The 12,499-nt window shown below is 50.2% G+C and overlaps 1 protein-coding gene across 1 annotated transcript in view; it reads left to right on the forward strand.

Moving 5' to 3' along the window:
* Positions 1 to 8,119: 8,119 nt before the first annotated feature.
* The window catches only part of LOC143808890 (uncharacterized), a 65,905-nt gene continuing 61,525 nt past the window's right edge, over positions 8,120 to 12,499 (forward strand). Inside the window, exon 1 of the mRNA XM_077292067.1 lies at positions 8,120 to 8,280. The gene's annotated coding sequence lies outside the window, so the exon portion shown is untranslated. The remainder of the gene's footprint in view (positions 8,281 to 12,499) is intronic.

A 12,499-nucleotide genomic window follows, 5' to 3' on the forward strand; every position in this document is an offset into this window, starting at 1 on the left:
ATCTTGGGTTTCGGTTGAATCTGCACATGAGCCGAGACCCAGAACCCCAACAACTGCTGAAGCTGCTGCATCACCTGAGAAAAATGTGACCGTTGGTAATAATAATTTTTATTTTTATATAGCGCTAACATATTCCGCAGCGCTGTACAGTTTGCACACATTATCATCGCTGTCCCTGATTGGGCTCACAATCTAGAATCCCTATCAATATGTCTTTGGAATGTGGGAGGAAACCTGAGTACCGAGAGGAAACCCACACAAACACGGGGAGAACATACAAACTCCTTGCAGATGTTTTCCTTGGTGGGATTTGAACCCAGGTCTCCAGCACTGCAAGGCTGCAGTGCTAACCACTGAGCCACCATGCTGCCCTGGTAATAATGTCACAATACATATAGTGACCCCACGAGTGGTCAGTAATGAACGGCGCAACACACACATAATGCTATGGTATTGGGGAGAAGGCGGCCCTACAGATAAGGAAATGGGGATGGTCACCACCTGAGCTCAAACCTGAGTCTGTCCCTGCACTCCCCTAACGCCCTATGCGGGTCCTCCCCCCGCCATCAGGATACCCCGTCCCTAATAGTCACTTATTACTGCGCTGGCTAGTGCACTGGCTGACCAGGAGCACTAGCCTCACCACTGCAGATAATACCACACAGGCACAGAGGTTGAAAAGTCGGCCCTTAGGAAACTTACAGCCTGGAATCAAATCAATAGCACAATCACAGTCCCTATGCGGTGGAAGGGAACTGGACTTGGGCTCATCGAAAACATCCTGGAAATCTGACAGAAATTCAGGAATTTCAGAAGAGGGGGAGGAGGAAATTGACATCAGAGGAACGTCATCGTGAACCCCCTGACAACCCCAACTAGTCACAGACATAGATTTCCAATCCAACACCGGATTATGTACCTGTAACCATGGAAACCCCAGCACAACAGCATCATGCAAATTATGTAAAACCAGGAAGCGACAATCTTCCTGATGGGCTAGCGCCATGCACATGGTTAACTGTGTCCAAAACTGAGGTTTATTTTTAGCCAATGGTGTAGCATCAATCCCCTCAAAGGGATAGGACTCCACAAAGGCTGTAAGGAAAAACCACCACGTCTGGCAAATTCTAAGTCCATTAAATTTAAAGCGGCGCCTGAATCCACAAATGCCATGACAGAGAATGACGATAATGAGCAGATCAGGGTCACAGATAACAGAAATTTAGGTTGTACAGTACTGATAGTAACGGAATTAGCGATTCTCTTGGCACGCTTAGGGCAATCAGAAATAACATGAGCAGAATCGCCGCAGTAAAAGCACAACCTATTCTGACGTCTGAATCCTTGGCGTTCCGCTCTAGACACAATCCTATCACACTGCATAGGCTCAGGACTCCGCTCGGAAGACAACGCCATAGTGTGCACAACTCTGCGCTCACGCAAGCACCGATCAATTTGAATGGCCAGAGACATAGAATCACTCAGACCTGCAGGCGTGGGGAACCCCACCATAACATCTTTAACAGATTCAGAAAGACCCTTTCTGAAAATTGCCGCCAAAGCATCCTCATTCCACTTAGTAAGCACAGACCATTTTCTGAATTTCTGGCAATATGACTCTGCCGCTTCTTGACCCTGACACAGGGCCAAAAGTGTTTTCTCAGCATGCTCTACAGAGTTAGGTTCATCATACAACCCAAGCGCCTGAAAAAAGGTGTCTACATTAAGCAAGGCCGGATTCCCAGATTCCAGGGAAAATGCCCAATCCTGCGGGTGACCGCGCAACAGAGAAATTACAATTTTTACCTGCTGGATGGGATCATCAGAGGAACGGGGCTTAAGAGCAAAAAACAGTTTACAGTTATTTTTAAAGCTCAAAAATTTGGACCTGTCCCCGAAGAACAGATCGGGGGTAGGAATTCTAGGCTCTAAAACAGGAGTCTGCACGATATAATCAGAAATACCCTGTACTCTAGCAGCAAGTTGATCCACCCGAGAAGCAAGTCCCTGAACATCCATGTCAACGCCTAACTCCTGAGCCACCCAGAAGTGAAGAGGGAAAAAAAACACAACAGAGTACAGAAAAAAAAATGGCTCAGCACTTTCTTTCCCTTCTTTTGAGATGCGGTTAACTCATTGTTGGCCAGTTGTACTGTTATGAACTGGTGGCCTAGGAGCAGCATGGACGAGCTCTGGAGTAGGTGGCCTCTATACGGACCGCAGACCCTGAACTTAACACATCAACTAGAAGTAGCCGTGGGATGTTCCTGTCACTCCGTAGACACCTCGTCACGGCCGGAGGACTAATTACACCTAAAGAAAGAAACAGGAATACTATCTTGCCTCAGAGAAAATTCCCAAAGGAAAGGCAGCCCCCCACAAATATTGACTGTGAGAGGAGAGGGAAATTACAAACGCAGACTGAAAACAGAATTTAGCAAAGGAGGCCACGCTACCTAGAAAGAAAAGACAGGAAAGAGTACTGTGCTGTCAGTATAAAAAATACTACAAAATCCACCACAGAGAATACAAAAATCTCCACACCTAACTAAAGGCATGGAGGGTAACTCTGTGACTCCAGAGCTTCCAACTTGGCTGAGTAAATCTTAACACAGACAAAGCTGGACAAGAAAAAACATAGCAATTCACAGAACTATTAAGTCCACCGCATGTGGACTGCAAAAACAGAGCCAGGACTTATCTTTGATGATTTGGACAATCCAGAAGGAGAAACCAAGCAGAGATGTGGATCCCTAGAAAACAATGGACAACTGGCACTCACTAAAGGAGCCAGACTAAATAGCCCCGTCCAAAGTGGAAGCAGCTGATGACTGTTGTGAAGGACAAACAGCAGCACTACCACTTATAACCACCGGAGGGAGCCTAAGAGCAGAACCCAAAACAGAATTCACAACAGTAAATATCAAATGCAGCTCAGCAGTCTATAGGAAACCTCAGAGGAAAATGCAATCACGCAGAAAGTCTATGAAGCACAATTATTCTTGAGGATACTTGACATGAATAAGTCCTTGCTTAGTCCAAAACACAGATAGATATGCTTATAAGGCAGATCAAATAATATCTTAGCTCAACCAGGGAGGCCTGGGTAATAGTCTCAGGTTCTTGCAGAGCAGCAACAGCTTACATGTCCAGCAAATGCAGATGGAAGTAAACACGAGCAGTAAAAGAAGGAGGATTACTGGAACTGGTGTATGCAGCAGGAACTCAAAGCAGAGTAGCAGGATAACCCCACAGGTTCATAGGAGCAGGTATATAGCCAGGGAGTCACCAGAGGTCAGGAGCTGGATGCAAGGCAGAATACTCTAGCACAGACTGAAGGCTGGGGTGGAGTTTTATAGCAGGAAGACACAGTGCACATGAGACCAAAGACGCCATCTTGGAAAAGGACAGTAATGCACAAAAGGTAATAAAAAATGTTCAGAGTCCTGACATTACTCCCTCCTTAGAAGCGGCCTCAGGACGATCCAGGACCTGGTTTCTCAGGGAATCTCTGATGAAAACAAGAAATCTTCTGTTGGGCATTGATGTTTTCCACAGGTTCCCAAGAGTCTTCCTCAGGGGGATATCCCTGCCATCTTATCAGATATTGGAGCCGATTCCTGGAATCAACAATTTCCTCCACCACAAATTCTTGCCCATCAATCACCACAGGCTGCAGAGGTGGCACAACACGTCCCTGGAAGGTATTAGGAGATACAGGCTTTAGTAAAGATACATGAAAAACTGGGTGTACCTTCATAGCCCTAGGCAGCTTCAGCCGGCAGGCCACAGAGCTCAAACTACCATTGATCTTGAAAGGGCCAATGAATTTCTGTCCAAGTTTTTGTGAAGGAACGTTTAACTTCAGATTCTTAGTTGCTAAGGGTGCACATGGGTGCAGGTTTACGGAATTTATCAGCCGATCTCTTATAACGTGCTTGACCTGTGGTCAAGGATTCCTTCGAAACCTCCAGATTTTGCCTCATCGCAGTCAGCGGCTTCTCCACTGCCGGAACCGGAGAATAAATTGGATACCTAGGTAAGATACACGGATGATAACCCAGATTGGCAAAGAAAGGTGTAAATTTAGTGGAGGCGCTCTGAGAATTGTTATATGAAAATTCGGTTAATGGCAGCAACTCCAACCAATCATCCTGGAGATGGCTGACATAGCATCTTAGATATTATTCCAGCGTCTGGTTGGTACGCTCAGTCTGACCATTTTGTCTGGGGATAAGCGGAAGAGAGACAGACATTAATATTGAGTGCAGAGCAAAACCCCTTCCAGAATCTTGAAGTGACCTGCACTCCACGGTCAGAGATGATCTCATCCGGAACCCCATGCAACCGAAAGACATTCTGTATAACCAAGTTCACTGTATCTTTAGCTGAGGGGAGGCCGGTGCATGGAACAAAATGAGCAGCTTTAGTCAGGCGATCAACTACCACCATGATTGTATTCATGCCCCCCGATATAGGCAGCTCCACAATAAAGTCCAGTGATATAGACCCCCAAGGGCGGGACGGAACAGGTAATGGTTGTAGAAGACCCGTAGGTGCCACATGAGGAGTCTTGTAACGAGCACATACCTCGCAAGGGAGAACATAGTCCTTGGTATCCTTCAGGCAAGTTGGCCACCAGAAGAATCGGCTCAGGAACTCTTGTGTCTTCTGTACCCCCCTGTGACCAGCCAACTTGGAGTCATGTACCAACTTGAGGATTTGCAGACAGATGACCTCAGGTACGTAGATACGTCAATCTCTGAACCACATGCCACCCTTAAAGACAAGATTAATATCCACAGGTGGGTTGGCCAGAAATACATCACCGTCATAGGCCTCCCTGCACTCCTTCCACAAGTCCTGATCGTGGATAACTCCGATGAAATTGGCATCAGATAGAATGGTCTTGGACGGGGCTCCAGGTACGGAATCCGCAACATGGATTCGGGATAAAGCATCAGCCTTCCCATTACGAGAACCTTGACGGTACGAGATAACAAAGTTAAATTGATTTAAAAATAAGTTCCAACGAGCCTGACGAAAAGAAAGACATCTAGCGGATCTAAGGAACTCTAAATTGCGATGGACAGTTAGCACTATGCTTTGCTGTGCAGCTCCTTGCAGATGATGCCTCCATTCTTTGAAAGCCGCAATAATAGCCAGCAATTCCTTGTCTCCCACGTCGTAATTCTTCTCCGCTGAGATTAGTCTATGGGAAAAGAAAGCACAAGGATGTAGCAGACCCATCTCTCCAGTTCTTTGGGAGAGAATAGCCCCCAAAGCATTATCAGAAGCGTCCACCTCCACAATGAAAGAAAGTGTTGGATCTGGGTGTATCAACAGCGGTGCTGATGTGAAACAGATCTTAAGCCGATCAAAAGCTTCTTGAGCCTGTGATGACCACTTAAAAAGCTTTTCCTTCTTTGTCATGGAAGTAATGGGACAGACAATATCAAAAAAATTTCGAATGAAGCGTCTGTAGAAATTTGCAAACCAATAAAACGTTGGACCTCCTTAACGTTCTTGGGTACCAGCCAGTCAAGGATAGCCTGAATCTTACCAGATTCCATGTTCAGCCCCTAAGAACTGTATCTCAGAATGATGGAACTCGCATTTCTCCGGCTTAATATACAGATGGTTCTCTTTCAGATGTCTTAAAACAGTTTTGACATGTTCTTCATGTTCCTGTAGAGAGTCAGAAAAGATTAGTATATCATCCAAATAGATCACTACAAACTGGTCCAACAAATCTCTGAAAATGTCATTAGCAAGGTGTTGAAACGTTGCAAAGGCGTTACAAAGCCCGAAGGGCATCACAAGAGATTCAAAGTGTCCATACTGGCATCTGAATGCTGTCTTCCACTCATCCCCTGGACGAATACGCACCAAATTATAAGCCCCACAAAGATCCAGTTTAGAGAACACCTTAGCATGGCGGACTCTTTCCAGTAATTTGGGAATCAGAGGCAAAGGGTAACGGTTTCGTACGGTTACCTTATTGAGTTCCCGATAGTCAACACAGGGTCTCAGGGTCCTATCCTTCTTCTTTACAAAAAAGATAGGTGCCCCTGTTGGTGAGGAAGGACGTATGAAGCATTTGGCCAGATTTTCATCAATATACTCCTTTAAGGCTTGAAGCTCGGGTGCCGCCAAAGGGTATACGTTACCAAAAGGAATAGCTGCCCCAGGAAGCAACTCAATGGGACAGTCATAATGCCTGTGTAGAGGAAGCTGATCTGCATTCTTCTTGTCACAGATGTCAGAGAACTCTTTATATGCTGGAGGTAAAGAAAGGGTATGTAGAGGGGCATCCAGGGGGGCTGGTGTGAGGGGGTATGGGATATGTAGAGGGGCATCCCAGGGGGATGGTGTGAGGGGGTATGCAGAGGGGCATCCAGGGGGATGGTGTGAGGGGGTATGGGGTAAGTAGAGGAGCATCCAGGGGGATGGTGTGAGGGGGAGTGGGGTATGTGGAGGGGCATCCCAGGGGGATGGTGTGAGGGGGTATGCAGAGGGGCATCCAGGGGGATGGTGTGAGGGGGTATGAGGTATGTAGAGGGGCATCATTATGCCCCTCTACATGCCCCATACTCCCTTAAATCAGCCACACAGCTGGAAAGGACGGAGGGGCTGCACCATGGAGCCTTGTACAAGGGAATGAGGACGCAGAAATCAGTGTGCGTGCTCAAAGGTTGTAATTTGGTGTGAGGGGAGCATGAGGTATGTAGCCCTGTGGATGTCCCTCTATATACCTCATGCTCCCTCCTCACACCAAATTACAACCTCAGAGCTCTCACACTGACTCCTGCGTCCTCATTCCCTTGTGCAAGGCTCCATGGTGCGGCCCCTCCGTCCTCTCCTCACACGGCTCCATGGTGCGGCCCCTCCGTCCTCTCCTCACACGGCTCCATGGTGCGGCCCCTCCGTCCTCTCCTCACACGGCTCCATGGTGCGGCCCCTCCGTCCTCTCCTCACACGGCTCCATGGTGCGGCCCCTCCGTCCTCTCCTCACACGGCTCCATGGTGCGGCCCCTCCGTCCTCTCCTCACACGGCTCCATGGTGCGGCCCCTCCGTCCTCTCCTCACACGGCTCCATGGTGCGGCCCCTCCGTCCTCTCCTCACACGGCTCCATGGTGCGGCCCCTCCGTCCTCTCCTCACAAGGCTCCATGGTGCGGCCCCTCCGTCCTCTCCTCACACGGCTCCATGGTGCGGCCCCTCCGTCCTCTCCTCACACGGCTCCATGGTGCGGCCCCTCCGTCCTCTCCTCACACGGCTCCATGGTGCGGCCCCTCCGTCCTCTCCTCACACGGCTCCATGGTGCGGCCCCTCCGTCCTCTCCTCACACGGCTCCATGGTGCGGCCCCTCCGTCCTCTCCTCACACGGCTCCATGGTGCGGCCCCTCCGTCCTCTCCTCACACGGCTCCATGGTGCGGCCCCTCCGTCCTCTCCTCACACGGCTCCATGGTGCGGCCCCTCCGTCCTCTCCTCACACGGCTCCATGGTGCGGCCCCTCCGTCCTCTCCTCACACGGCTCCATGGTGCGGCCCCTCCGTCCTCTCCTCACACGGCTCCATGGTGCGGCCCCTCCGTCCTCTCCTCACACGGCTCCATGGTGCGGCCCCTCCGTCTTCTCCTCACACGGCTCCATGGTGCGGCCCCTCCGTCTTCTCCTCACACGGCTCCATGGTGCGGCCCCTCCGTCCTCTCCTCACACGGCTCCATGGTGCGGCCCCTCCGTCCTCTCCTCACACGGCTCCATGGTGCGGCCCCTCCATCCTCTCCTCACTGGGCTCCATGGTGCGGCCCCTCCGTCCTCTCCTCACTGGGCTCCATGGTGCGGCCCCTCCGTCCTCTCCTCACTGGGCTCCATGGTGCGGCCCCTCCGTCTTCTCCTCACACGGCTCCATGGTGCGGCCCCTCCGTCCTCTCCTCACTGGGCTCCATGGTGCGGCCCCTCCGTCCTCTCCTCACTGGGCTCCATGGTGCGGCCCCTCCATCCTCTCCTCACTGGGCTCCATGGTGCAGCTCCTCATTTCCCGCCTCTTCTACACCAGCGCCAGCAAAACGCAGCTTCCTGCTGTCTGCTCGTCTTTGGGCTAAAGGAGGCCCCGCCCCTTCCGGTGACATCACAATTTCAAGGAATCACCTCCAATCTGGACGCTACCGGGCCCGTACAGTCCAGCATCTCCCGCAGTGGGTGCCTGCTATTGTCTCTGGTGTCAGCCGCTGCACACAGGACGTCTTCACACGGCTGCGGCCTCTCTGCGGTATCAGGTGAGGTGACAGCAGCCAGGACTCGGGCGCAGCTCTCACACAGGCTGTGCAGTCATGGCTTCCTCTCTCTTAGGCACAGAGTGGCCGGTTGTCCGGTGTTCTGCTCCCTCCCTGCAGTCTGTGTGTCCTCCCCGCGGGCCGCACACTGTCAGGACGGAGGTTGTCCAAGCCTCAAATCACTTTCTTATTCGGCTTTTTTATTTTTTTATAGGGTTTAACAACAAATAATCCCATTATTCATCCACTTTGTACCATTTTACCATCCGAGGTTACAAATCCGCAGCTCTGTATATACTATCTGCTATTACCGGCCCCCGGCGGCTCTTTATACGTCCTGCACTGTTCTGGGTATATACTGTATAGTGCTGACCTCGCTGTATATACTATCGGCTATTACCGGCCCCCGGCGGCTCTTTATACGTCCTGCACTGTTCTGGGTATATACTGTATAGTGCTGACCTCGCTGTATATACTATCTGCTATTACCGGCCCCCGGCGGCTCTTTATACGTCCTGCACTGTTCTGGGTATATGCTGTATACTGCTGACCTCGCTGTATATACTATCGGCTATTACCGGCCCCCGGCGGCTCTTTATACGTCCTGCACTGTTCTGGGTATATACTGTATAGTGCTGACCTCGCTGTATATACTATCGGCTATTACCGGCCCCCGGCGGCTCTTTATACGTCCTGCACTGTTCTGGGTATATACTGTATAGTGCTGACCTCGCTGTATATACTATCTGCTATTACCGGCCCCCGGCGGCTCTTTATACGTCCTGCACTGTTCTGGGTATATACTGTATAGTGCTGACCTCGCTGTATATACTATCGGCTATTACCGGCCCCCGGCGGCTCTTTATACGTCCTGCACTGTTCTGGGTATATACTGTATAGTGCTGACCTCGCTGTATATACTATCGGCTATTACCGGCCCCCGGCGGCTCTTTATACGTCCTGCACTGTTCTGGGTATATACTGTATAGTGCTGACCTCGCTGTATATACTATCTGCTATTACCGGCCCCCGGCGGCTCTTTATACGTCCTGTACTGTTCTGGGTATATACTGTATAGTGCTGACCTCGCTGTATATACTATCGGCTATTACCGGCCCCCGGCGGCTCTTTATACGTCCTGCACTGTTCTGGGTATATACTGTATAGCGCTGACCTCGCTGTATATACTATCTGCTATTACCGGCCCCCGGCGGCTCTTTATACGTCCTGTACTGTTCTGGGTATATACTGTATAGTGCTGACCTCGCTGTATATACTATCTGCTATTACCGGCCCCCTGCGGCTCTTTATACGTCCTGCACTGTTCTGGGTATATACTGTATAGTGCTGACCTCGCTGTATATACTATCGGCTATTACCGGCCCCCGGCGGCTCTTTATACGTCCTGCACTGTTCTGGGTATATACTGTATAGCGCTGACCTCGCTGTATATACTATCTGCTATTACCGGCCCCCGGCGGCTCTTTATACGTCCTGCACTGTTCTGGGTATATACTGTATAGCGCTGACCTCGCTGTATATACTATCTGCTATTACCGGCCCCCGGCGGCTCTTTATACGTCCTGCAGTGTTCTGGGTATATACTGTATAGTGCTGACCTCGCTGTATATACTATCTGCTATTACCGGCCCCCGGCGGCTCTTTATACGTCCTGCACTGTTCTGGGTATATACTGTATAGTGCTGACCTCGCTGTATATACTATCGGCTATTACCGGCCCCCGGCGGCTCTTTATACGTCCTGCACTGTTCTGGGTATATACTGTATAGTGCTGACCTCGCTGTATATACTATCTGCTATTACCGGCCCCCGGCGGCTCTTTATACGTCCTGCAGTGTTCTGGGTATATACTGTATAGTGCTGACCTCGCTGTATATACTATCTGCTATTACCGGCCCCCGGCGGCTCTTTATACGTCCTGCACTGTTCTGGGTATATACTGTATAGTGCTGACCTCGCTGTATATACTATCTGCTATTACCGGCCCCCGGCGGCTCTTTATACGTCCTGCAGTGTTCTGGGTATATACTGTATAGTGCTGACCTCGCTGTATATACTATCTGCTATTACCAGCCCCCGGCGGCTCTTTATACGTCCTGCACTGTTCTGGGTATATACTGTATAGCGCTGACCTCGCTGTATATACTATCTGCTATTACCGGCCCCCGGCGGCTCTTTATACGTCCTGCACTGTTCTGGGTGTATACTGTATAGTGCTGACCTCGCTGTATATACTATCGGCTATTACCGGCCCCCGGCGGCTCTTTATACGTCCTGTACTGTTCTGGGTATATACTGTATAGCGCTGACCTCGCTGTATATACTATCGGCTATTACCGGCCCCCGGCGGCTCTTTATACGTCCTGTACTGTTCTGGGTATATACTGTATAGTGCTGACCTCGCTGTATATACTATCTGCTATTACCGGCCCCCGGCGGCTCTTTATACGTCCTGTACTGTTCTGGGTGTATACTGTATAGTGCTGACCTCGCTGTATATACTATCTGCTATTACCGGCCCCCGGCGGCTCTTTATACGTCCTGCACTGTTCTGGGTATATACTGTATAGTGCTGACCTCGCTGTATATACTATCTGCTATTACCGGCCCCCGGCGGCTCTTTATACGTCCTGCACTGTTCTGGGTATATACTGTATAGCGCTGACCTCGCTGTATATACTATCTGCTATTACCGGCCCCCGGCGGCTCTTTATACGTCCTGTACTGTTCTGGGTATATACTGTATAGCGCTGACCTCGCTGTATATACTATCTGCTATTACCGGCCCCCGGCGGCTCTTTATACGTCCTGCACTGTTCTGGGTATATACTGTATAGCGCTGACCTCGCTGTATATACTATCTGCTATTACCGGCCCCCGGCGGCTCTTTATACGTCCTGCACTGTTCTGGGTATATACTGTATAGTGCTGACCTCGCTGTATATACTATCGGCTATTACCGGCCCCCGGCGGCTCTTTATACGTCCTGCACTGTTCTGGGTATATGCTGTATACTGCTGACCTCGCTGTATATACTATCTGCTATTACCGGCCCCCGGCGGCTCTTTATACGTCCTGTACTGTTCTGGGTATATACTGTATAGTGCTGACCTCGCTGTATATACTATCTGCTATTACCGGCCCCCGGCGGCTCTATACGTCCTGTACTGTTCTGGGTATATACTGTATAGTGCTGACCTCGCTGTATATACTATCTGCTATTACCGGCCCCCGGCGGCTCTTTATACGTCCTGCACTGTTCTGGGTATATACTGTATAGCGCTGACCTCGCTGTATATACTATCGGCTATTACCGGCCCCCGGCGGCTCTTTATACGTCCTGCACTGTTCTGGGTATATACTGTATAGTGCTGACCTCGCTGTATATACTATCTGCTATTACCGGCCCCCGGCGGCTCTTTATACGTCCTGCACTGTTCTGGGTATATACTGTATAGCGCTGACCTCGCTGTATATACTATCTGCTATTACCGGCCCCCGGCGGCTCTTTATACGTCCTGTACTGTTCTGGGTATATACTGTATAGTGCTGACCTCGCTGTATATACTATCTGCTATTACCGGCCCCCGGCGGCTCTTTATACGTCCTGCACTGTTCTGGGTATATGCTGTATAGTGCTGACCTCGCTGTATATACTATCTGCTATTACCGGCCCCCGGCGGCTCTTTATACGTCCTGCACTGTTCTGGGTATATGCTGTATACTGCTGACCTCGCTGTATATACTATCTGCTATTACCGGCCCCCGGCGGCTCTTTATACGTCCTGTACTGTTCTGGGTATATACTGTATAGTGCTGACCTCGCTGTATATACTATCTGCTATTACCGGCCCCCGGCGGCTCTTTATACGTCCTGTACTGTTCTGGGTATATACTGTATAGTGCTGACCTCGCTGTATATACTATCTGCTATTACCGGCCCCCGGCGGCTCTTTATACGTCCTGCACTGTTCTGGGTATATACTGTATAGTGCTGACCTCGCTGTATATACTATCTGCTATTACCGGCCCCCGGCGGCTCTTTATACGTCCTGTACTGTTCTGGGTATATACTGTATAGTGCTGACCTCGCTGTATATACTATCGGCTATTACCGGCCCCCGGCGGCTCTTTATACGTCCTGTACTGTTCTGGGTATATAATGTATAGTGCTGACCTCGCTGTATATACTATCGGCTAT

This window comes from Ranitomeya variabilis, chromosome 2 (assembly GCF_051348905.1).
Source record: "Ranitomeya variabilis isolate aRanVar5 chromosome 2, aRanVar5.hap1, whole genome shotgun sequence".
NCBI lineage: Eukaryota > Metazoa > Chordata > Amphibia > Anura > Dendrobatidae > Ranitomeya > Ranitomeya variabilis.